The sequence below is a fragment of the Pristiophorus japonicus genome, chromosome 18, assembly GCF_044704955.1.
Source record: "Pristiophorus japonicus isolate sPriJap1 chromosome 18, sPriJap1.hap1, whole genome shotgun sequence".
Classification (NCBI taxonomy): domain Eukaryota; kingdom Metazoa; phylum Chordata; class Chondrichthyes; family Pristiophoridae; genus Pristiophorus; species Pristiophorus japonicus.
This window is the reverse complement of record NC_091994.1, coordinates 54607060-54631151: the sequence shown is the minus strand read 5'-3', so window position 1 is coordinate 54631151 and position 24092 is coordinate 54607060. Positions and strand designations below refer to the sequence as shown.

Below are 24092 nucleotides of genomic sequence, written 5' to 3'. Positions count from 1 at the left end.
AAAGAGGAAATTAATGCAATTGTAAGGAAGGACATTAGCTTGGATGATGTGGAATCAGTATGGGTAGAGCTACGGAATAACAAAGGGCAGAAAACGCTAGTGGGAGTTGTGTACAGGCCACCAAATAGTAGTAGTGAGGTTGGGGACAGCATCAAACAAGAAATAAGGGTTGTGTGCAATAAAGGTACAGCAGTAATCATGGGCGACTTTAATCGACATATTGATTGGACCAACCTAACTGGTAGCAATGCGGTGGAGGAGGATTTCCTGGAGTATATTAGGGATGGTTTTCTAGACCAATATGTCGAGGAACCAACCAGAGAGCTGGCCATCCTCGACTTGGTGATATGTAATGAGAAAGGACTAATTAGCAATCTTGTTGTGCGAGGCCCCTTGGGGGAAGAGTGACCATAATATGGTAGAATTCTTTATTAAGATGGAGAGTGACAAAGTTAATTCAGAAACTAGGGTCCTGAACTTAAGGAAAGATAACTTTGATGGTATGAGGTGCGAATTGGCTAGATTAGACTGGCAAATGATACTTAAAGGGTTGACGGTGGATAGGCAATAGCAAACCTTTAAAGATCATATGGACGAATTTCAACAATTGTACATCCCTGTCTGGAGTGAAAATAAAACGGGGAAGGTGGCTCAACCGTGGCTAACAAGGGAAATCCAGGATAGTGTTAAATCCAAGGAAGAGGCATACATTTAGAAAACGCAGCAAAACGGAGGACTGGGAGAAATTTAGAATTCAGCAGAGGAGCATAAAGGGTTTAATTAAGAGGGGGAAAATAGAGTACGCAAGGAAGCTTGCCGGAAACATAAAAACTGACTGCAAAAGCTTCTATAGATATGTGAACAGAAAAAGATTAGTGAAGACAAACGTAGGTCCCTTGCAGTCGGATTCGGGTGAATTTATAATGGGGACGAAAGAGATGGCAGACCAATTGAACAAGTACTTTGGTTCTGTCTTCACAAAGGAAGACACAAATAACCTTCTGGAAGTACTAGGGGACCGAGTGTCTAGTGAGAAGGAGGAACTGAAGGATATCCTTATTAGGCGGGAAATTGTGTTAGGAAAATTTATGGGATTGAAGGCCGATAAATCCCCGGGGCCTGATAGTCTGCATCCCAGAGTACTTAAGGAAGTGGCCCTAGAAATAGTGAATGCATTGGTGATCATTTTCCAACTGTCTATCGACTCTGGATCAGTTCCTATGGACTGGAGGGTAGCTAATGCAACACCACTTTTTAAAAAGGAGGGAAAAAACAGGTAATTATAGACCAGTTCGCCTGACATCAGTAGTGGGGGAAATGTTGGAATCAATCATTAAGGATGAAATAGAAGCGCATTTGGCCTCCTTCCCATCCCACTTACCTCTTCCACTACTGCCCCCTCAACCTCACTATCCTTCCATGTATTTTGCAATCCTGTAAGAAAGGATCTTGCCATTCACAACGTCATCACATTCACTTCAGTTGATAGTGATAGAAATATGCCTCCCAGGCAGGAACTCATTCCATCTTCCAAAAGCTTCTCCACTTTCCACCACCAGCCCTCGCAGTCAAGTCTCACCTTCTCTTTTGAGCACCTTGTCCTCTTCCATCCTAAACTCTTTTTAAAAAAGGAGGGAGAGAGAAAACAGGGAATTATAGACCAGTTAGCCTGACATCAGTAGAGGAAAATGTTGGAATCAATTATTAAAGATGAAATAGCAGCACATTTAGAAAGCAGTGACAGGATCGGTCCAAGTCAGCATGGATTTATGAAAGTGAAATCATGCTTGACAAATCTTCTGGAATTTTTTGAGGATGTAATTAGTAGAGTGGACAAGGGAGAATCAGTGGATGTGGTGTATTTGGACTTTCAAAAGGCTTTTGACAAGGTCCCCCACAAGAGATTGGTGTACAAAATCAAAGCACATTGTATTGGGGGTAATGTACTGACGTGGATAGAGAACTGGTTGGCAGACAGGAAGCAGAGAGTCGGGATAAACGGATCCTTTTCAGAATGGCAGGCAGTGACTAGTGGAGTGCCGCAGGGCTCAGTGCTGGGACCCCAGCTCTTTATATATATTAACGATTTAGATGAGGAATATCTCCAAGTTTTCAAATGACACTAAACTGGGTGGCGGCGTGAGCTGTGAGGGGGACGCTAAGAGGCTGCAGGGTGACTTGGACGGTTAGGCGAGTGGGCAAATGCATGGCAGATGCAGTATAACGTGGATAAATGTGAGATTATCCACTTTGGGGGCAAAAACACGAAGGCAGATTATCTGAATGGCAGATTAGGAAAAGGGGAGGTGCAGCGAGGCCTGGGTGTCATGGTTCATCAGTCATTGAAAGTTGGCATGCAGGTACAGCAGGCGGTGAAGGCGGCAAATGGTATGTTGGCTTTCATAGCTAGGGGATTGGAGTAAAGGAACAGGAAAGTCTTACTGCAGTTGTACAGGGCCTTGGTGAGGCCCCACCTGGAATATTGTGTTCAGTTTTGGTTTCCTAATCTGAGGAAGGATGTTCTTGCTATTGAGGGAGTGCAGCAAAGGTTCACCAGACTGATTCCAGGGATGGCTGGATCAACTGGGCCTTTATACACTGGAGTTTAGAAGGGTGAGAGGGGATCTGATAGAAACATAAAATTCTGACGGGACTGGACAGGTTAGATGCAGGAAGAATGTTCCTGATGTTGGGGAAGTCCAGAACCAGGGGACACAGTCTTAGGTTAAGGGGCAGGCCATTTAGGACTGAGATGAGAAGAAACTTCTTCACTCAGAGTTGTTAACCTGTGGAATTCTCTGCCGCAGAGAGTTGTTGATGCCAGTTCATTGGATATATTCAAGAGGGAGTTAGATATGGCCCTTACGGCTAAAGGGATCAAAGGGTATGGAAAGCAGGAAAGGGGTACTGAAGGAATGATCAACCATGATCCTATTGAATGGTGGGGCAGGCTCGAAGGGCCGAATGGCCTACTCCTGCACCTATTTTCTATGTTTCTATCTACGTTTCTACAATGTTCCAATGAAGCTCGACGAACAGCACCTCATCTTTCGTTTAGGCACTTTACAGCCTTCTGGACTCAACATAGAGTTCAACAATTTCAGACCATAACCATTGCCCATCCCCCCGGCCCGATCTTATGTTATTTTTTTCTGTCGCCTATGGCAGCTGTTAATTATTCTGCCATTCACACCCGATCCAGACTAACCTTTTTCTAATTCTGCCATTACCATTTCAAGTCAGCCCATCATCCCTTTTGTCTCTCTAATCTCTCCTGTCTTCCACCCTGCTTGCCCTCCCCCTTTCAGTGCTCAAGAATCTGTTCATTTCAAACATTCGCCAGTTCTGACAAAGGGTCATCAACCCGAAACGTTAACTCTGTTTTTCTCTCCACAGATGCTGCCTGACCCGCTGAGATTTTCAGCATTTTCTGATTTAAATACAATATACTGATACCCCTGAGCATAAGGAGGAAGACTGCAGAGATGACAGCCATAATGCTGACCTGGGCACCAGGGGGCAGAGGTCAGTCCAAAGGTGGGTGAGGGGTGGGGAGGAGCAGAATAGAAACAGTAGTTTTCGAAGATTCAATAATTAGGGGGATAGATGGTATCCTCAAGCCACGATCGAGTCTCGAAGGTGTGTTGCCTACCTGGTGCCAGGGTAAGGGATACCTCAAAGCAGCTGGAAAGGAATTTGGAAAAGGGAGAGAAAGATCCAGTCGTCAGGACCAATGACATGGGAAAGAACGGGGAGGAGGTCCTGCTGAAGGAGCAACAGAAGTTAGGAACATCAAGGATGGTAATCTCAGGATTATTACCCGAGCCACCTGCTAATTGGGATAGGGACACACCGATCAGGAAGGTGAACTCGTGGCTAAAAGGAGTGGGTTGAGATGGCGGCATTCCATTTTATAGGACACTGGCACCAGTACTGGGACAGGAGGGAGCTGTACCATTGGGACTGGCTGCACCTGAACCGGGCTGAGAGCAAGGTCCTAGCGGAAAGGATAAATAGGGTGATAAAAGGACTTTAAACTAGTAAATGGAGGTGGGGGAGAGGCAGAGGACTGAATCAGAAACAATAGTAAAAGTGATTGTTGAAAGATGAAAGAAGGATTGAGCAGAGTTCAGGTCACAAACAGTGGTAAAGATAGACCGGGTGAAGGAACTACAAAAATAACTGAACTGGCTACAACAGAAGTGAAAAATAAGAAACGTGTTAAGTTAAATAGTGCGAGATAGACACCATCAGGGCAGACGGCTCAAATAAGGATTTTATATACTAATGCATGGAGTACAAGAAATACATTGGACTGGATTTTCGGTTTGTTGCCGCCTCTGTTTAATGGCGGCGGAGAAGCTTCCAGCGCCCCGCTGGGACATTTTTCCGGGTTTGCGGGGCACGGAGCAGTACTGCCCGGGAGAGGTGAGCCTGTATGAATCGCCCCTAGTTGCAACACTGGCTCGATATTTGGTTCGCGCCCAATCCGTAGTGCCCCGTATCGCGCCCTAGTGGGACTGCCTGTGAAAACTGGTGGTCCAAGCTGTACCTGCCGCAGTGAGGGAAGGAATGTCGACCTGAGGTGAGTGTGATTGTTTTTTTATTTTTGCGATTAATGTTGATGTGGAGTCAGTAATGTATTGGGAATATTATTGGTGTTTTTTTTTAAAAACAGATTTTGTTTTTCCCCAGGGAAGCCTCTCTTAGGGCGCTCTGAGGCCGGCTGTTTAGCTCGGGATTTTCAGTTGCTCAGCCGGCCTAGCGCCCGAAGAGAGGTGCGAAACACCTCCCTTAGCGCTCCGCCCCACCCCACACTCAGGGCCCAGCTGGTGAATTTTGCGGCTGGAGGCACAAACCATTTCCCAGCGCAAAAGTTACCGCTCCGCCTGGATTAACACTGCAACAGAGGCGCGACTGAATTTCCACCCCTATGAGGGAATTAGAGGCTCAAACATAGTTTAGAGGGTGTGACATTCTGGCCATTGCAGAGACATGGCTACAAGCTGATTGGGTGTTAAATATTCCAGGTTATAAGGTCGTTCGAAAGGAGAAGGAAACTGGAAGAGGAGAGAGGTAGGCCTTATCGATTAAAGATACTATTACCACATTAGTAAGTGAGGATATTGGCAAGGGAAACCAAACAACAGAAACTTTTCTTTTCAAATAGATTGAGAGTTCGGAGGCCGAGAGGCCAGAGAGGTCGGTGAGTTCGGGATGCCACAGAGGTCTATGAGGTGAGTTGGTAAGTAGCGCTCTCTTCTCCATTTCTTTTTAAGTAGATTTCAAACTACATAGCACTAACCAGAGGGATGGCAGTGCAGCTCAGTCCCGTGGAGTGCATATCCTGCAGCATGTGGGAAGTCCTAGACGCTTCACGCAGCCTAGACAACTACGTGTGCAGGAGGTGTCTCCAGCTTCAACTGTTCGAGCTCCGTCTTTCGGAGTTGGAGCAGCGGGTGGAGTCAATAAGGTGCATCCGCGAGGCTGAGAGCTATGCGGATAGCACGTTTCAGGAAATGGTCATCCCAAAGGCGTGCAGGCAGAGAGGAAGTGGGTGACCACCAGACGTAGTAAGTGTGCTAGGCAGGTAGCGCAGGAGTCCCCCCAGTGAGTCCGTCTCGCCTTGAAACCAATATTCACTTCCGAGTATCGGTAAGGACGATGGTGCCTCTGGGGAGTGCAGCCAGAGCCAATTCCAAGGCACCACGGGTGGCTCAGCTGCACAGTGGGGAGGGACGAAGATCAAAAGAGCCCTAGTGATAGGAGATTCTACCGTTAGGGCAACAGACAGGCGTTTCTGCGGCCGTAGACGTGACTCTCGAATGGTTTTGTGCCTCCCTGGTGCCAGGGTCACAGAGCGGACGCGGGGCATCCTGTGGGGGAGGGGGGTGGGGGGGTAAACAGCTAGAGGTCGTGGTCCATATCGGGACCACGACATAGGTAAAATAAGGGATGAGGTCCTATAGGAAGAATTCAGAGAGCTAGGAAGAAAATTAAAGGGTAGGACCTCAAAGGTAGTAATCTCCGGGTTACTACCGGTGCCATGTGCTAATGAGTATAAGAATAGAAGGATAGAGAGGATGAACACGTAGCTGGAAAGTCAGTGTAGGAGGGAGGGCTTTAAATTCTTGAGGCATTGGGACCACTTCTGGGGGAGATGGGACCTGTACAAACTGAAGTACTTTGGTTCGGTATTCACTATGGAGAACACAAACAACCTTCCGGATATAAAAGGGGTCAGAGGGTATAGTAAGGAGGAACAACTGAGGGAAATCCTTATTAGTCAGGAAATTGTGTTGGGGAAATTGATGGGATTGAAGGCCGATAAATCTCCAGGGCCTGATGGACTGCATCCCAGAGTACTTAAGGAGGTGACCTTGGAAATAGCGGATGCATTGACAGTCATTTTCCAACATTCCATAGACTCTGGATCAGTTCCTATGGAGTGCAGGTAGCCGATGTAACCCCACTTTTTAAAAAATGGAGGGAGAGAGAAAACAGGGAATTATAGACCAGTCAGCCTGACATCGGTAGTGGGTAAAATGATGGAATCAATTATTAAGGATGTCATAGAAGCGCATTTGGAAAGAGGTGACATGATAGGTCCAAGTCAGCATGGATTTGTGAAAGGAAAATCATGCTTGACAAATCTTCTGGAATTTTTTGAGGATGTTTCCAGTAGAGTGGACAAGGGAGAACCAGTTGATGTAGTGTATTTGGACTTTCAGAAAGCTTTCAACAAGGTCCCACACAAGAGATTAATGTGCAAAGTTAAAGCACATGGGATTGAGAACTGGTTGGCAGACAGGAAGCAAAGAGTAGGAGTAAATGGGTACTTTTCAGAATGGTAGGCAGTGAGGTTCTGTGCTGGGGCCCCAGCTGTTTACATTGTACATTAATGATTTAGACGAGAGGATTAAATGTAGTATCTCCAAATTTGCGGATGACACTAAGTTGGGTGGCAGTGAGAGCTGCGAGGAGAATGCTATGAGGCTGCAGAGTGACTTGGATAGGTTAGGTGAGTGGGCAAGTGCATGGCAGATGAAGTATAATGTGGATAAACATGAGGTTATCCACTTTGATGGTAAAAACAGAGAGACAGACTATTATCTAAATGGTGACAGATTAGGAAAAGGGGAGGTGCAACGAGACCAAGGTTAGTGGGAAACTAGAGGATTGGGAAAAATTTTAAGCAACAGCAAAGAATGACTAAAAAAGCAATAAAGAAAGGGAAGATAGATTACGAAGGTAAACTTGCGCAAAACATAAAAACAGATAGTAAAAGCTTTTACAGGTATATAAAACGGAAAAGAGTGACTAAAGTAAATGTTGGTCCCTTAAAGAATGAAAAGGGGGATTTAATAATGGGAAATGTGGAAATGGCTGAGACCTTAAACAATTATTTTGCTTCCGTCTTCACAGTGGAAGACACAAAAACCATGCCAAAAATTGCTGGTCATAGGAATGTGGGAAGGGAGGACCTTGAGATGATCACGATCACGAGGGAGGTAGTGCTGGAGAGACTAATGGGACTGAAGGTAGACAAGTCCCCTGGTCCTGATGAAATGCATCCCAGGGTATTAAAAGAGATGGCGGAAGTTATAGCAGATGCATTTGTTATAATCTACCAAAATTCTCTGGACTCTGGGGAGGTACCAGCGGATTGGAGAGCAGCTAATGTAACGCCTCTGTTTAAAAAAGGGGGCAGGCAAAAGGCCAGTAACTATAGGCCGGTTAGTTTAACATCTGTAGTGGGGAAAATGCTTGAAACTATCATTAAGGAAGAAATAGCGGGACATCTGGATAGGAATAGTGCAATCAAGCAGACGCAGTATGGATTCATGAAAGGGAAATCATGTTGAACTAACTTACTGGAATTCTTTGAGGATATAACGAGCATGGTGGATAGAGGTGTACCGATGGATGTGGTGTATTTAGATTTCCAAAAGGCATTCGATAAGGTGCCACACAAAAGGTTACTGCAGAAGATAAAGGTACGCGGAGTCAGAGGAAACGTATTAGCATGGATAGAGAATTGGCTGGCGAACAGAAAGCAGAGAGTCGGGATAAATGGGTCCTTTTCCGGTTGGAAATCAGTGGTTAGTGGTGTGCCACAGGGATCAGTACTGGGACCACAACTATTTACAATATACATAGATGACCTAGAAGAGGGGACAGAGTGTAGTGCAACAAAATTTGCAGATGACACTAAGATTAGTGGGAAAGCGGGTTATGTAGAGGACTCAGAGGCTGCAAGGAGATTTGGATCGGTTAAGCGAATGGGCTAAGGTTTGGCAGATGGAATACAATGTCGGAAAGTGTGAGGTCATCCACCTTGGGGAAAAAAAAACAGTAAAAGGGAATTTAATTTGAATGGGGAGAAATTACAACATGCTGTGGTGCAGAGGGACCTGGGGGTCCTTGTGCATGAATCCCAAAAGGTTAGTTTGCAGGTGCAGCAGGTAATCAGGAAGGCAAATGGAATGTTGGCCTTCATTGCGAAAGGGATGGAGTACAAAAGCAGGGAGGTGTTGCTGCAACTGTATAAGGTATTGGTAAGACCGCACCTGGAGTACTGCGTGCAGTTTTGGTCACCTTACTTAAGGAAGGATATACTAGCTTTAGAAGGGGTACAGAGACGATTCACTAGGCTGATTCCAGAAATGAGGGGGTTACCTTATGATGATAGATTGAGTAGACTGGGTCTTTACTCCTTGGAGTTCAGAAGGATGAGGGGTGATCTTATAGAAACATTTAAAATCATGAAAGGGATAGACAAGATAGAGGCAGAGAGGTTGTTTCCATTGGTGGGGGAGACTAGAACTAGGGGGCACGGCCTTAAAATACGGAGGAGCCAATTTAAAACCGAGTTGAGAATGAATTTCTTCTCCCAGAGGGTTGTGAATCTGTGGAATTCTCTGCCCAAGGAAGCAGTTGAGGCTAGCTCATTGAATGTATTCAAGTCACAGATAGGTAGATTTTTAAGCAATAAGGGAATTAAGGGTTACGGGGAGAGGGCGGGTAAGTGGAGCTGAGTCCACGACCAGATCAGCCATGATCTAATTGAATGGCGGAGCAGGCTCGAGGGGCTAGATGGCCTACTCCTGTTCCTAATTCTTATGTTCTTATGGTACATCAGTCATTGAAGGTTGGCATGCAGGTGCAGCAGGCGGTTAAGAAAGCAAATGGCACGTTGGCCTTCATAGCGAGAGGATTTGAGTACAGGGGCAGGGAGGTGTTACTACAGTTGTTCAGGGCCTTGGTGAGGCCACACCTGGAGTATTGTGCACAGTTTTGGTCTCGTAACTTGAGGAAGGACATTCTTGCCATTGAGGGAGTGCAGCGAAGGTTCACCAGACTGATTCCCGGGATGGCGGGACTGACCTATCAAGAAAGACTGGATCAACTGGGCTTGTATTCACTGGAGTTCAGAAGAATGAGAGGGGATCTCATAGAAACGTTTAAAATTCTGATGGGTTTGGACAGGTTAGATGCAGGAAGAATGTTCCCAATGTTGGGGAAGTCCAGAACCAGGGGTCACAGTCTAAGGATAAGAGGTAAGCCATTTAGGACCGAGATGAGGAGAAACTTCTTCACCCAGAGAGTGGTGAACCTGTGGAATTCTCTACCATAGAAAATTGTTGAGGCCAATTCACTAATTATATTCAAAAAGGATTCAGATGTAGTCCTTACTACTAGGGGGATCAAGGGGTATTGCGAGAAAGCAGGAATGGGGTACTGAAGTTGCACGTTCAGCCATGAACTCACTGAATGGCGGTGCAGGCTCGAAGAGCCGAATGGCCTACTCCTGCACCTATTTTCTATGTTTTAACAGCGCTGGGACCAATATCCTCATGGGGAGTTTTGCTAGTGCTGTTGGGGAGAGCTTAAACTAGCTTGGCAGGGGAATGGGAACCCGAGAACAAATTCAAAAGGGAAGGAAGTAAAGCTGAAATTGGATAGCAAGAATCTAGAAAGCGAATCTGTAAGACAGAGGAAACAGGTTTAGTATGTAGTAAGCAAGGAGGTCTTCCTATGCTGAATGGTATATACTTTAATGCAAGGAGTATAGTGAATAAGGCGGATGAGCTAAGAGCACAGGTAGACACTTGGGAGTATGACATTATAGCCATTACAGAAACATGGCTGAAAGGTCAGGTTTGGCAGATCAATATTCCTGGCTACAGGATTTTGAGACAAGATAGAGAGGGGGCTAAAAAGGGAGGGGGTTGCAGTACGATTAAAGGAACTATTACAGCGGTGAGGAGGGTGATATGTTAGAGGGATCATCAAATGAGGCCATATGGGTCGAATTGAAAAATAAAAAAGGGGCGATCACATTGCTGGGTGTGTATTATAGACCCCCAAACAGTGGGAGGGAGATAGAGGAGCAAATATCTTGGCAAATTGCCGTGAAGTCCAAAAACCATAGGGGAGTAATAGTAGGGGATTTTAACTATCCAAATATTGATTGGGACAAATTTAGTGTGAAGGATATAGAGGGTATAGAATTCTTGAAATGCATTCAAGAGAACTTTTTTAGTCAGTATGTAGCAAACCCAACACGAGAGGGGGCGGTCTTGGATTTAGTTTTGGGGAATGAAGCTGGGCAGGTTGAAGGGGTATTAGTGGGAGAGCACTTGGGTGTCAGTGACCATAATTCAGTCAGATTCAAGTTAGTTATGGATAAGGACAAGAATAGGCCTGGAATAAAAGTTCCAAATTAGGGAAAAGCTCATTTTGCTAAGTTAAGGAGTGATTTGGCCATGGTGGACTGGAAACAGCTACTTATGGGTAAAATCAGTGTCGGAACAGTGGAAGGCATTCAAGGAGGAGATCCGTAAAGCTCAGGCCAAACATGTGCCCTTAAAGAAAAAGGCTGGGAAAAATAATTTGAGAGCCCCTAGGATGTCTCGGGACTTATAGGGGAGGATTAAGAAACAAAGTGATGCTTATGTCATATATCAATGGCTAAATACTATAGAATCTTGAGAGGAATATAGAAAGTTAAGAGGCAAAATTAAAAAGGATATCAGGAACACTAAGAGAGCATGAGAAATTCTTGGCCAGTAAAATTAAGGAAAACCCTAAGATGTTCTTTAAATATATTAAGAGTAAGAGGGTAACTAAAGAAAGGGTAGGGCCTATTAGAGACCATGAGTGTAATCTTTGTGTGGAGGTGAAAGATGTTGGAAGGGTTCTTAATGAATACTTTGCATCTGTTTTCACAAAGGAAAGGGATAATGCAGATACTGCTATCGAGGAGGAGTGAGATATTCTGGATGAAATAAATATGAGAGAGGAAGTATTAAGGGGTTTAGCAGCTTTGAAAGTAGATAAGTCCCCAGGCCCGGATGAAATGCATCCCAGGCTGTTGAGCGAAATAAAAGAGGAAATAGAAGAGGCCTTGACCATCATTTTCCAGTCCTCTTTGGATCTGGGCATGGTGCCAGAGGATTGGAGGACTGCTAATGTGGTACCCTTGTTTAAGAAGGGAGAAAGGGATAGGCCGAGTAATTACAGACCTGTCAGCCTAACCTCAGTGGTGGGAAAATTATTGGAAAAATCCTGAAAGATAGGATAAATCTGCATTTGGAAAGGCAAGGATTAATTAGGTAGTCAGCACGGATTTGTTAAGGGAAGATAGTGTCTGACTAATCTGATTGAATTTTTTGAGGAGGTAACCAAGAGGGTCGATGTAGTATATATGGACTTCAGCAAAGCTTTTGATAAGGTCCCACATGGTAGACTAGTCATGAAGGTTAAAGCCCATGGAATACAGGACAAAGTGTCAAGTTGGATTCAAAATTGGCTTGGAGGTAGAAAGCAAAGGGTAATGATTGATGGGTGTTTTTGTGACTGGATGTTTCCAGTGGGGTTCCACAGGGCTCAGTACTGGGACCCTTGTTTTTTGTGATATATATCAATGATTTAGATTTGAATATAGGGAGTATGATTAAGAAGTTTGCAGACGACACTAAAATTGGCTGTGTGGTTAATAATGAAGAGGAAAGTCATGGGCTGCAGGAGGATATCAATTTACTGGTCAGATGGGCAGAGCAGTGGTAAATGGAATTTAATTCAGAGAAGTGTAAGGTTTGGGAGGGCTAATAAGGAAAGGGTATATACATTAAGCGGTAGGCCACTTAATAGTGCAGATGAACAAAGGAACCTTGGATTGCTTGTCCACAGATCCCTGAAAGTAGCAGGGCAGGTGGATAAGGGGGTTAAGGCGGCATACGGAATGCTTGCCTTTATTGGCCGAGACATAGAATATAAGAGCAGGACACAGCTGGAGTATTGCGTGCAGTTCTGGTCGCCGTAATATAGGAAGGACATGATTGCACGAGAGAGGGTACAGAGGAGATTTACTAGGATGCTGCCTGGAATGGCGAATCTTAGCTATGAGGACAGATTGGATAGGCTGGGTTTGTTCTCATTGTAACAGAGGAGGTTGAGAGGAGACCTCATTGAGGTGTACAAAATATTGAGGGGCCTGGACAGAGTGGATAGTAAGGGTCTATTTCCATTGGTGGAAGGGGTCTATTACAAGGGGGCATAGTTTTAAGATGGTTGGTGGAAGGTTTAGAGGAGATTTGGGGGGGGCGGGGGGGTTGGGCTTCTTTACACAGAGGGTTGTGGGGATCTGGAACTCACTGCCTGGAAGAGTGGTGGATACAGAAACCCTCACCACTTTTAAGAGATGGTTGGATGGGCACTAAAGTGCAGCAGCCTGCAGGGTTACGGACCTAGAGCTGGTAATTGGGATTAGACTGGATGACCTTTTGTTGGACGGAGCAGATATAATGGTAAGTACTGCAGGGAATAGAATACGGCCAGGCTGATCGCCTAGATTATTTTTGATCGCTTGGATGGGTCAGAGAGGAATTTTCCCAGATTTTTTCCTCCCTAAATTGGCCTGGGTTTTTAATCTGGTTTTTGCCTCTCCCAGGAGATCACATGGCTCTGGTTGGGGTGGAGTGTAGAATGTTTTAGTATAAGGGGTGTCGCAGTTGTGGTGAGGCGGATTGGTTGGGCTGGGTGCTCTTTGCCTTTCTGTCATTGTTCATAGGTTTATATGTAACCTTTAGGGCTGCTGACCGAGGGCCGTGTGACTCTTTGTTGGCCAGCTCGGACACGATGGGCTGGAATGGCCTCTTTCTGCGCTGTAAATTTCTATGTTTCTATGTTAAAGTAGGCTTAAACCTGTAATAGGATAGCAGCAGTGAAGTGGCTGAATGTATTAATTCAGAGATTAGAGAAGCTTGTAGCAAAAGCAGAGTTGTTTAATGGGATTTTAAATTTTCATACAGATTGGGAAGAGCAGAGTATCTCGAGTCAGAAAGGTTGTGAATTTCTTGAGTGCGTCAAGATAGTTTTCTGGAATAATGTGCTCTAGAACCAACTACATTTACTAATGAGTAATGAGCAAGACTTAGATCAAAATTATTTTACTGTCCGATTATTAACTAACAGTGATCATAATATTATCGAATTCAAAGTTAGGCTTATAAAGGAGAAACTTAACACGGTTACTAAGATTCTAGATTTTGGTGAGACTAACTTTATCGGGATGAGACAGAGACAACGACGGTAAACTGGTCAAAACTGGTAATGGGTCAAACTACAGATGAACAGTGGGAGATGTTGAAGAAATTAGCTTAATACAGAACCAGCATATACACCTAAGGAGCAAGAGCTCTACTTAGCAAATAAAACAGCTATGCTTGGCACAGGAGGCGAGAGATAATAAAACTAAAGGAAAGTAGGTGAGGAAATGGCAGATGCTTTAGCCATAATCTTCCAAAGCACTCTCCATTCAGGAATTGTCCTTTTAGATTGGAAAATTACAAATATAACTCAATTTTTTAAGAAAGGTGGGAAAGAGAAACCAAGACATGATAGACCTGTTGGTCCAACATCTGTTTTGGGGAAGTTATTAGATCAGCTCCAATGGATGGGCCACATCGTCCGCATGCCCGATACTCGTCTCCCAAAACAAGCACTCTACTCGGACACGGCAAGCGAGTCCCAGGTGGGCAGAGGAAATGCTTCAAGGACACCCTCAAAGCCTCTTTGAAAAAGTGCAACATCCTCACCAACATCTGGGAATCCCTGGCCAAGACTGCTCAAAGTGGAGAAGCATCTGGGAAGATTCTTCGCTGGGAGCAAGTGGAAACCAAGCACAAACAGCGGATGGAGCAGATGACAACCCAAGCACCCCACCCACCTGTCCCTTCAACCACCGTCTGCCCCACCTGTGAGAGACTGTAGGTCCTACATTGGTCTCATCAGTCACCTGAGAACTCATTAGTGTGGAAGCAAGTCATCCTCAAACTCCAAGGGACTGCCTAAGGTTGGAATCAATAATTAAGGACAATGTGACTGAGCACTTTGAGAAATTTGAACTGATTAGAGAACCAACATAGATTTGTAAAGGGTCGATCATTTGAATTGAATCTACTAGTTAAAGTGGTAGATAGGGGAATGTCTATGGATGTAGTTTATAAGAACTTTCAACAGACATTCGATAAGAGAATGTTTTCTAAAATTAAAGCTCATGTAATTGAAGGCAAATTATTGACCTGGTTAGAAGACAGTGAGTAGGAATAATGGGTATGTACTCGAATTGCAACGAAGTGGCGAGTGGTGTCCCACAAGGATCTGTGCTGGGGCCTCAAGTACTCACTACACTTATTAATGACTTAGATAACACAATAGAGAGCCATAGATCCAAGTTTGCCAACAACACAAGATTGGTGGTATAATAAGTAGTGCAAACGGGAGCATAACATTACAAAGAGACATTGATTTATTAAGTGAGCGGGCAAAACTGTCGCAGATAAATTTCAACGCCAGTACAAGTCATCCATTTTGCACCAAAAAAGGATAGATCAGAGTATTATTTAAATGGTGCAAAAGCTAGCAACAGTGGAGGTCCAAAGAGATTTAGGGCTTATGTACACAGATCACTAAAATGTAGTGGTCAGGTACAATAATTAAAAAGGCTAATGAAATGCTATCCTTTACAACTAGATGGCTATAATATAAAGGGGAGGAAGTTTGGCTATAGCTATAGAAAACGCTGATTAGATCACACATGGAGGATGGGGTACAGTTCTGGGCACCGCACCTCAGAAAGAATATATTGGCCTTGGAAGGAGTGCAGTGCAGATTCGCCAATACATTACCAGGGCTCCAAGGGTTAGATTATGAGGAAAGATTACATAAACTAGGCTTGTATTCCTGGAATATAGAACATTATGGGGTGATTTGATTGCGATTTATAAGAAATAGGAGCAGGAGTAGGTCATTCGGCCCCTCGAGCCTGCTCCGCCATTCAAGATCATGGCTGATCTTCTACCTCAACTCCACTCTCCTGCACTATTCTCATATCCCTTGATTCCCTTAATATCCAAAAATCTATCAATCTCTGCCTTGAATATACTCAAAGACTGAGCCTCCAAAGATTCACCACCCTCTGAGTGAAGAGCTTTTTCCTAATCTCAGTCCTAAATGGCTGACCTCTTATTCGGAGACTGTGACCCCTGGGTCTAGACTCCCCAGCCTAGGGAACCATCCTCTCCTGTCAATCCCTGTAAGAATTTTGTATGTTTCAATGAGATCACCTCTCATTCTTCTATAAGCCGAATCTACTCAATCTCTCCTCATAGGACAATCACCCCCCACCCCACCCAGGAATCAGTCAGGTGAACCTTTGTTGCACTCCCTCAATGGCAAGAATATCCTTCCTTAGGTAGGGAGACCAAAACTATACACAATACTCCAGGTGCGGTCTCACCAGGGCTCTATATAATTGCAATAAAACGTCTTTATTACAAGAGGATTTGAGTATAAGATTAAAGTCCAACATACCATTTGCTTTCTTAATTGCTTGCTGTACCTGCATGTTAAATTTCAGCGTACAAGGACACACAGGTCCCTCTTGAACACCAACATTTCCCAATCACTCACCATTTAAAAAATACTCTTTTTCAATTTTTCCTACCAAAGTGGATAACTTCCCATTTCTCCACATTATATTTCATTTGCCATATTCTTGCCCACTCACGTAACCAGCCTATAACTCTTTGGAGCTTCTTTGCATCCTCCCCTCAATTTACATTCCCACCTAGCTTTCTATCATCAGCAAACTTGAATATATTACATTTGGTCCCCTCATCCAAATCATTGGTATAGATTGTGAATAGCTGCACCAATCCTTGCGGTACCCCACTAGTTACAGCCTGCCAACCCGAAAATGACCCGTTTATTCCTACTCTGTTTTCTGTTCATTAACCAATTCTCAATCCATGCTAGTATATTACCCCCAATCCCATTTATAGGAGTTTGAAAGAAATTGATCGGGTAGATATTGAGTAAGTTTTCCTGCTGGTGCGGGAGTCTAGGATAAGGAGACATAATCTTAAAATCAGAGCCAGGCCATTCAGGAGAAAAGTTAAGAAACACTTCTTCATGCAAAGGGTGATAGAAGTGTGGAACTCTCACCCATAAAAATCAGCTGATGCTAGCTCAATGAATAATTTCAAATCAGAGATCAATAGATTTTTGTGATCCAAGGGTCAAAGGATACAGAGCCAAGGTAGGTGGATAGAGTTAAGATACAGATCAGTCATGAGCTCATTGAATGGCGGAACAAGTTTGAGGGGCTAAATGGCTTACTCCTGTTCCTATGAAAATATCAGCAGCACAGACTTCTCGGCTTTGGTCACAGAATGGCTCGCTAACGGCTTTCCATTACAGTAACTGCTACAAGAACCGTACGATCGTCAGCAGCATGTGACTGCCTGTTTCACCCTGACTTGGTGGCCAGTGTTTTTGGAGCCAGGATCTAATGTACTTTTTTGAATGACACACAACCAGAGATGGTCTGGTCAGGTTTAGACAGGAGACTTGCTGTATTTGAGACAAGGAGAAGTCTTGTCATTTCTCTTCATGCTTTCTCAGATCATAATTATTATGCACCTTTATTGATACAGAACTCTTCAAAATTGGGGTTCAATCAAAATTAAAAGTACATCAATGCGCTCACTCAAATGTTAAATAGTTTAATAGGGAAGAAATCTTAAATGAGAGCCTGGTATTGCAGCGAGGGCAGATGCTGGCAACCAAATAACTTGCATTTAAACCATTGCAGAGCCCATACATTCTTTTAAAGGATAATTAAGATAATTGCTTGAAAGAGAAATATTAAAGGCTACTCTCTCTGACCTCACTGTAAACCCCTTCCCTGCTTCACTTCGAACTTGGGTCATGTTTATGTAACTCAAGATTTCTTGTGTGTTTGTGTTATTCGTAACTTTTGTTATTCCGGAACTGAGCTCTCTCCTCTTCCTCCAACCTAGCTGTGCCCCCTTTCATCACCCCTTCCACAGGACTATGGCTCTCTTGATCCTACGCTACTCTGCAGCCTCTTTTCTTTCTTACAATAATCTCAGACTCAAATCCCTCGCAAGCTGGCCCACTGCTTCTCTCTGCACCTTCTCTTGGCTGTCCCAGAACAGCACCTCAAATTGCCCCATCCTTTGCTCTTCAGGAATTAATCCCTCCGGCCTCCTTCCCATCCCACTCACCTCTTCCACTACTGCCCCCTCAACCTCACTATCCTTCCATGTATTTTGCAATCCTGTAAGAAAGGATCTTGCCATTCACAACGTCATCACATTCACTTCAGTTGATAGTGATAGAAATATGCCTCCCAGGCAGGAACTCATTCCATCTTCCAAAAGCTTCTCCACTTTCCACCACCAGCCCTCGCAGTCAAGTCTCACCTTCTCTTTTGAGCACCTTGTCCTCTTCCATCCTAAACTCTTTTTAAAAAAGGAGGGAGAGAGAAAACAGGGAATTATAGACCAGTTAGCCTGACATCAGTAGAGGAAAATGTTGGAATCAATTATTAAAGATGAAATAGCAGCACATTTAGAAAGCAGTGACAGGATCGGTCCAAGTCAGCATGGATTTATGAAAGTGAAATCATGCTTGACAAATCTTCTGGAATTTTTTGAGAATGTAATTAGTAGAGTGGACAAGGGAGAACCGGTGGATGTGGTGTATTTGGACTTTCAAAAGGCTTTTGACAAGGTCCCACACAAGGGATTAGTGTGCAAAATTAAAGCACATGGTATTGGGGGTAATCTATTGACGTGGAGAGAACTGGTTGGCAGACAGGAAGCAGAGAGTCGGGATAAACGGGTCCTTTTCAGAATGACAGGCAGTAACTAGTGGGGTGCCGCAGGGCTCAGTGCTGGAACCCCAGCTATTTACAATATACATCAATGATTTAGATGAAGGAATTGAGTGTAATATCTCCAAGTTTGCAGATAACACTAAGCTGGGTGGCGGTGTGAGCTGTGAGGAGGATGCTAAGAGGCTGCAGGATGACTTGGACAGGTTAGGTGATTGGGCAAATGCATGGCAGATGCAATATAATGTGGATAAATGTGAGGTTATCCACTTTGGTGGCAAAACATGAAGGCAGAATATTATCTGAATGGCAGATTAGGAAAAGGGGAGGTGTAATGAGACCTGGGTGTCATCGTACATCAGTCATTGAAAGTTGGCATGCAGGTATAGCAGGCGGCAAATGGCATGTTGGCCTTCATAGCTAGGGGATTTGAGTATAGTAAGGTCTTACTGCAGTTGTACAGGGCCTTGGTGAGGCTTCATCTGGAATACTGTCTTTAATTTTGTCTCCTAATCTGAGCAAGCACGTTCTTGCTATTGAGGGAGTTCACCAGACTGATTCCCGGGATGGCAGGACTGACATATGAGGAGAGACTGGATCGACTGGGCCTGTATTCATTGGAGTTTAGAAGAATGAGATGGGATCTCATAGAAACACATAAAATTCTGACGGGACTGGACAGGTTAGATGTAGGAAGAATGTTCCTGACGTTGGGGAAGTCCAGAACTGGGGGTCACAGTCTAAGGATAAGGGGTAAGCCATTTAGGACCGAGATGAGGAGAAACTTCTTCACTCAGTTGTTAACCTGTGGAATTCTCTACCGCAGAGATTTGTTGATGCCAGTTTGTCAGATATAATCAAGAGGGAGTTAGATATGGCCCTTACGGCTAAAAGGATCAAGGGGTATGGAGAGAAAGCAGGAAAGGGGTACTGAGGTGAATGATCAGCTATTATCTTATTGAATGGTGGTACAGGCTCGAAGGGCCGAATGGCCTCCTACTCCTACACCTATTTTCTATTTAAATATAAAAATCCTCATCATATTATAAAAAGGATATAGAGTCACTTGAGAAGGTGTAGAAAATATTCACAAGGATGATGCCAGAACTGAGAGGTTATACTTATCAGGAAAGGCCAACAGGCTGGGGCTCTTTATTCTAGAAAAGAGAAACTTAGGGGTGACCTGATTAGAGGTCTTTAAGATTATGAAAGGGTTTGATAGGGTAGATGTAGAGAAGATTTTTCCATTTGAGGGCGAGTCCAGAACTAGTGGCCATAAATGTAAGATAGTCACGAATAAATCTAATAGGGAATTCACGAGAAACCTCTTTAACCCAGAGTGATTAGAATGTGGAATTCGCTGCCACATGGAGTAGTTGAGGTGAATAGCAATGATACATTTAAGGGGAAGCTAGATAAACATGAGGGAGAAGAGAAAAAAAGGTTATCCGGATAGGGTTACATGGAGTGGGAGGAGGCTCATGAGGTATAAACACCGATATATTGGGCGGAATGGCCTGTTTCTGTGCTATACATTCCAAATAACTCTGTGATCATTTACTGCCTCCACTCTCCTGGTGACTTCCTTAGTGAAATATCCTCCCATCTCTTTCCTCAGCCGCTGTACAAAATGACTCTTCCTCTTTGCTGATTTCAATCGTAACTTCAATTTCACTTCCCCCTTATTAATGCGGTTTCAGGCATCCCTTACACTCACCTTTTATATAAACTCCTCCACCCACATGCTTAGCTATTCCTTGATATTATCTACCGTGGCCTCTCTTCACTTGAGGTCTCGGTCACTGACAAGACAATGTCTGACAACTTCCTTGCCTCCTTCACCCTGCACGTTCCCCTATCCTCCAATCCCACTTTATCATCTGCTCATGGAAAATAACTGTTCCCCCAGCTCCCTCACAAATGTCCAAGCACCTTACCTATGACCCCATACCCATCACAACCACTCTGGCACTGCCGACTTGCTTAATCGCTCCCTCGTCTCTGCCTTAAACGTCCTTATTCTCAGCAAAACAATCCAGTGCCCAATTACTCCTCCTGATATAGCCCTCATCCTAACTCTCTCAAGTCAAAGGGGCACAAATTTGATGTGCCTAGCACTCAATGCTTTATCACATCAAGTGTAACTGTGCTTCACTCTCCTCAGCTAAAACCACCTTACTTCAGAATCATCACATTCAGGCAAGGCTGCTCTTCCACCCTCACTTCAAAGATCAGATTTGAGGAGCTCTTGGATTTTGTCTTCACGATCGAGACCATTCATGCAGCTGCCTCACTTTCTCACACACCGTCCCCCACCCCACAATTTATTTATTTTCCCAGTTACTTGCTCATCCGCCCCCTTCCCTCTCTAGGCTGATCTTATCCATGAGAGCTAACCTCCTGCTCCCCAGATTCTCTTCCCACTCAATCCCTGACCACCTCCCTTTCCTGCCCCATCTATGCTAGCTGGCATTGGCAATAGTTCTTTTTCCTGTTGCCACCCATCTCCCCTTCAAAACCATCAACATTGGGAAGACCAAAGCCATTATCTGCGAGTCCCGCCACTGACTCCATCCCTCTTCCTGGCCACACAAAGGCTGAACCAGACCATTCACTATGTCCTGCAGCACCCGGAGGTAAGCTTTCAACCCCACACACTTATCCATTACCCATACCGCTTATTTTCTGCTCTGCACACTACCCACCTCTTTCCCCTACTAACGCCCCATCACCACAGAAATGCGTAGCTAAGCCTTTCTCACTTCCTAACTCAACTAAGTCAACGTCTGCTTTTTGGCCTCCCATCTTTCATAAAATTCAAGTTTAGGATTAGATCAGGTGGCTCATAAGGAGAAAAACACTGATCATATTCTCAGGACATCTCAAAGTGCCCCACAGCCAATTAATTACTTTGAAGTGCTGTCACTGTTACAGGTACATAATAAGAGCCACAAACAGTAATGAGGTGACTGGTTTAATCGGTGTTTCTGGTGGTATTGGTTGAGACACCAATATGGGTCAGGAGATTGAGAGAACTCCGTTCTTTGTCAAATGGTACCTCAGGATCTTTTATTTCAACCCGAACAGGCAGGACTTTGGTTTAATGTTTCATTGGAAATGCGATCCCTCTGACAATATGCCACTCCTGAATACTGCAATGAAATGTCAGCCTGGATTATGTACTCAAAGCTGTGGAGTGTGGCTTGAACCTACATCCATTTGACTCAGTGGTCAAGGATCAGACATACTCAAACCATTATCATAGAAATTTTCGGCACAGGAGGCCATTTGACCCACCGTGTCTGTGCCATCTGACAAAGCTATTCAGCCTAATCCCACTTTCCAGCTCTTGGTCCGTAGCACTGTAGGTTATAGCACATCAAGTGCATATTCAAGTATTTTTTTTAAATGTGAGAAGCGGTTCTGCCTCTACCAGCTTTTCAGGCAATGAGCTCCAGACCCTCGCCACCCTCTGAAAAAAGTTCTCAACTCCCCTCTTCTGTAAGGGGATAAAAAACAGTCACTAGAGTGGAGACAGACCGATGGCCACGAATGGGGATACTGAAGGTAGTGAATTGATCTGACACGTAAAATGGTCCAGATTAAAAGGGCTTATCAGTATTAGGAGATTGAGGAATAAGGAGTTCCTCTGTATTCCGGTAGGGATTGTGATTGACCGATAATATGTAAAACTCACTTATGTATGTAAAGCACACTTATACACTCGCTTACATTGGGTTAAGAAGGGGGCAGCAGCAATGCCTGATAGTTAATGAACTATCCATTGGATTAACCTTAGTACAGACTCATGGAAGCGTACATATTCAGTTCAGAACAAGGACACAAATGTTTGGGAACATAGACTATAGCAGCATGGGAACAGGATGGTATTAACTGGTAGTTTTGACAAAAGTTCTTGGGAGAGGGATAAGGAGGTACCACCTGGAAAACAAAGTTAATCAACACGTCATGAGAAACTGAGGCAAAGTTGACACCATTGAATAACACATTCCGGGAGGGCAACATGTGATGGGAGATGGACAGGTGGGGAAGAACCACTCACAGCTAGTCTGATAAGAGTCAACAAATCAATGTAACTTCGCTGATAGCAGGCGGCCAATCGGTGGTTTTGTAGGAGGGTCACACACCTCAGAAAATGTATAACCGTCATTACAAACTGTTGTTCTGGGAAGTGTTCTTCAGAACCTTCCCTAGCATGCTCGAATAAAACAGGTTGAACCAAAATTTTCGTCCGAGTGATTCTGTGCTCGGTATACCAAAGGGCGGGTGTCGATTCCTTATCAGGGAGTCCACCTCGAGGAAGAGGAGTCTTCCTTTTACCCCAACACCTTCTAACAATTACATTAAATCTATGTCCCCTGGTTGTTGACTCCTCTGCTAAGGGAAATAGGTCCTTCCTATCCACTCTATCTAGGCCGTTCATAATCGTATAGACCTCAATCAAGTATCAGATTTTCAGGAGACATTCGATAAGATGCCACACGAGGTTATTGAACAAAATTAGGGCTCATGGAATTGGGGGTAATATACTAGCGTGGATTGAGGATTGGTTAACTGGCAGAAAACAGTAGGAATAAACGGGTCATTTTCGGGTTGGCAGGCTGTAACTAGTGGGGTGCCGCAAGGATCGGTGCTTGGGCCTCAGCTATTCATAATCTATCTCAATGATTCGGATGAGGGGACCAAATGTAATATATCCAAGTTTGCTGATGATACAAAGCTAGGTGGGAATATAAGTTGTGAGGAGGATGCAAAGATACTTCAAGGGGATATAGACAGACTAAGTAATTTGGCAAGAATATAGCAAGTGGAATATAATGTGTAGTTAACCACTTTGATTGGAAAAATAGAAAAGCAACAGTATTTTTTTAAATGGAGAGAGATTGGGAAATGTTGGTGTTCAGACGGACCTGGGTGTCCATGTACACAAATCACTGAAAGTTAACATGCAGGTACAGCAAGCAATTAAGAAAGCAAATTGTACATTGGCCTTTATTACAAGAGGATTTTAGTATAAGAGTAAAGACGTCTTACTGCAATTATATCGGGCCCTGGTGAGATCGCAACACGAGTATTGTGCAGTTTTGGTCTCCTTACCTAAGGAAGGATATACTTGCCATTGAGGGAGTGCAACGAAGGTTCATCAGACTGATTCCTGGAATGGGGGGGGGGGGGGGAAGATTGTTCTATGAGGAGCGAGTGAGTAGATTAGGCCTATATTCTCTAGAGTTTAGAAGAATGAGAGGCGATCTCATTGAAACATACAAAATTCTTACAGGGATTAACAGGGTAGATGCAGGGAGGATGTTTCCCCTGGCTGAGGAGTCGGGAACCAGGGGGTCAGTCTCAGAATAAGGGGTCAGTCATTTAAGACTGAGATGAGGAGAAACTTCTTCACTCAGAGGGTGGTGAATCTTTAGAATTCTCTACCCCAGAGAGCTGCGGAGGCTCAGTCTTTGAGTGTATTCAAGACATTGATAGATTTTTGGATATTAAGGAAATCAAGGGGTATGGGGATAATGCAGTTAAGTGGAGTTGAGGTAGAAGATCAGCCATGATCTTATTGAATGGCAGAATAGGCTCGATTGGCCAACTTATACTTCTAATTCTTATGTTCTTATTCGCGCAGCTTCCTCTATTCCAAAGCAAACAACCCCAGCCTATTCAATCTTTCCTCACAGCTGAAATTCTCCAGTTCTGGCAACAGCCTCATAAATCTCCTCTGTACCCTCTCGAGTGCAATCACATCTTTCCTGTAATGTGATGACCAGAACTGCACGCAGTACTCTAGCTGTGGGCTATTCAGGCCAAGTTCGAGCAATAAAGGAAAACTTGGATTTATAGCATGCCTTTCACGACCACC

General features: G+C 44.2%; 1 long non-coding RNA gene across 3 annotated transcripts in view; it reads left to right on the top strand.

The window, feature by feature from the left end:
- The first annotated feature begins 4520 nt into the window (after positions 1-4520).
- The window catches only part of LOC139228745 (uncharacterized), a 107210-nt gene continuing 87638 nt past the window's right edge, over positions 4521-24092 (top strand). For all 3 annotated transcript variants that reach the window (XR_011587611.1, XR_011587612.1, XR_011587610.1), the window contains exons 1-3: positions 4521-4585; positions 5031-5076; positions 5171-5245. This is a non-coding gene — a long non-coding RNA (uncharacterized lncRNA). The remainder of the gene's footprint in view (positions 4586-5030; positions 5077-5170; positions 5246-24092) is intronic.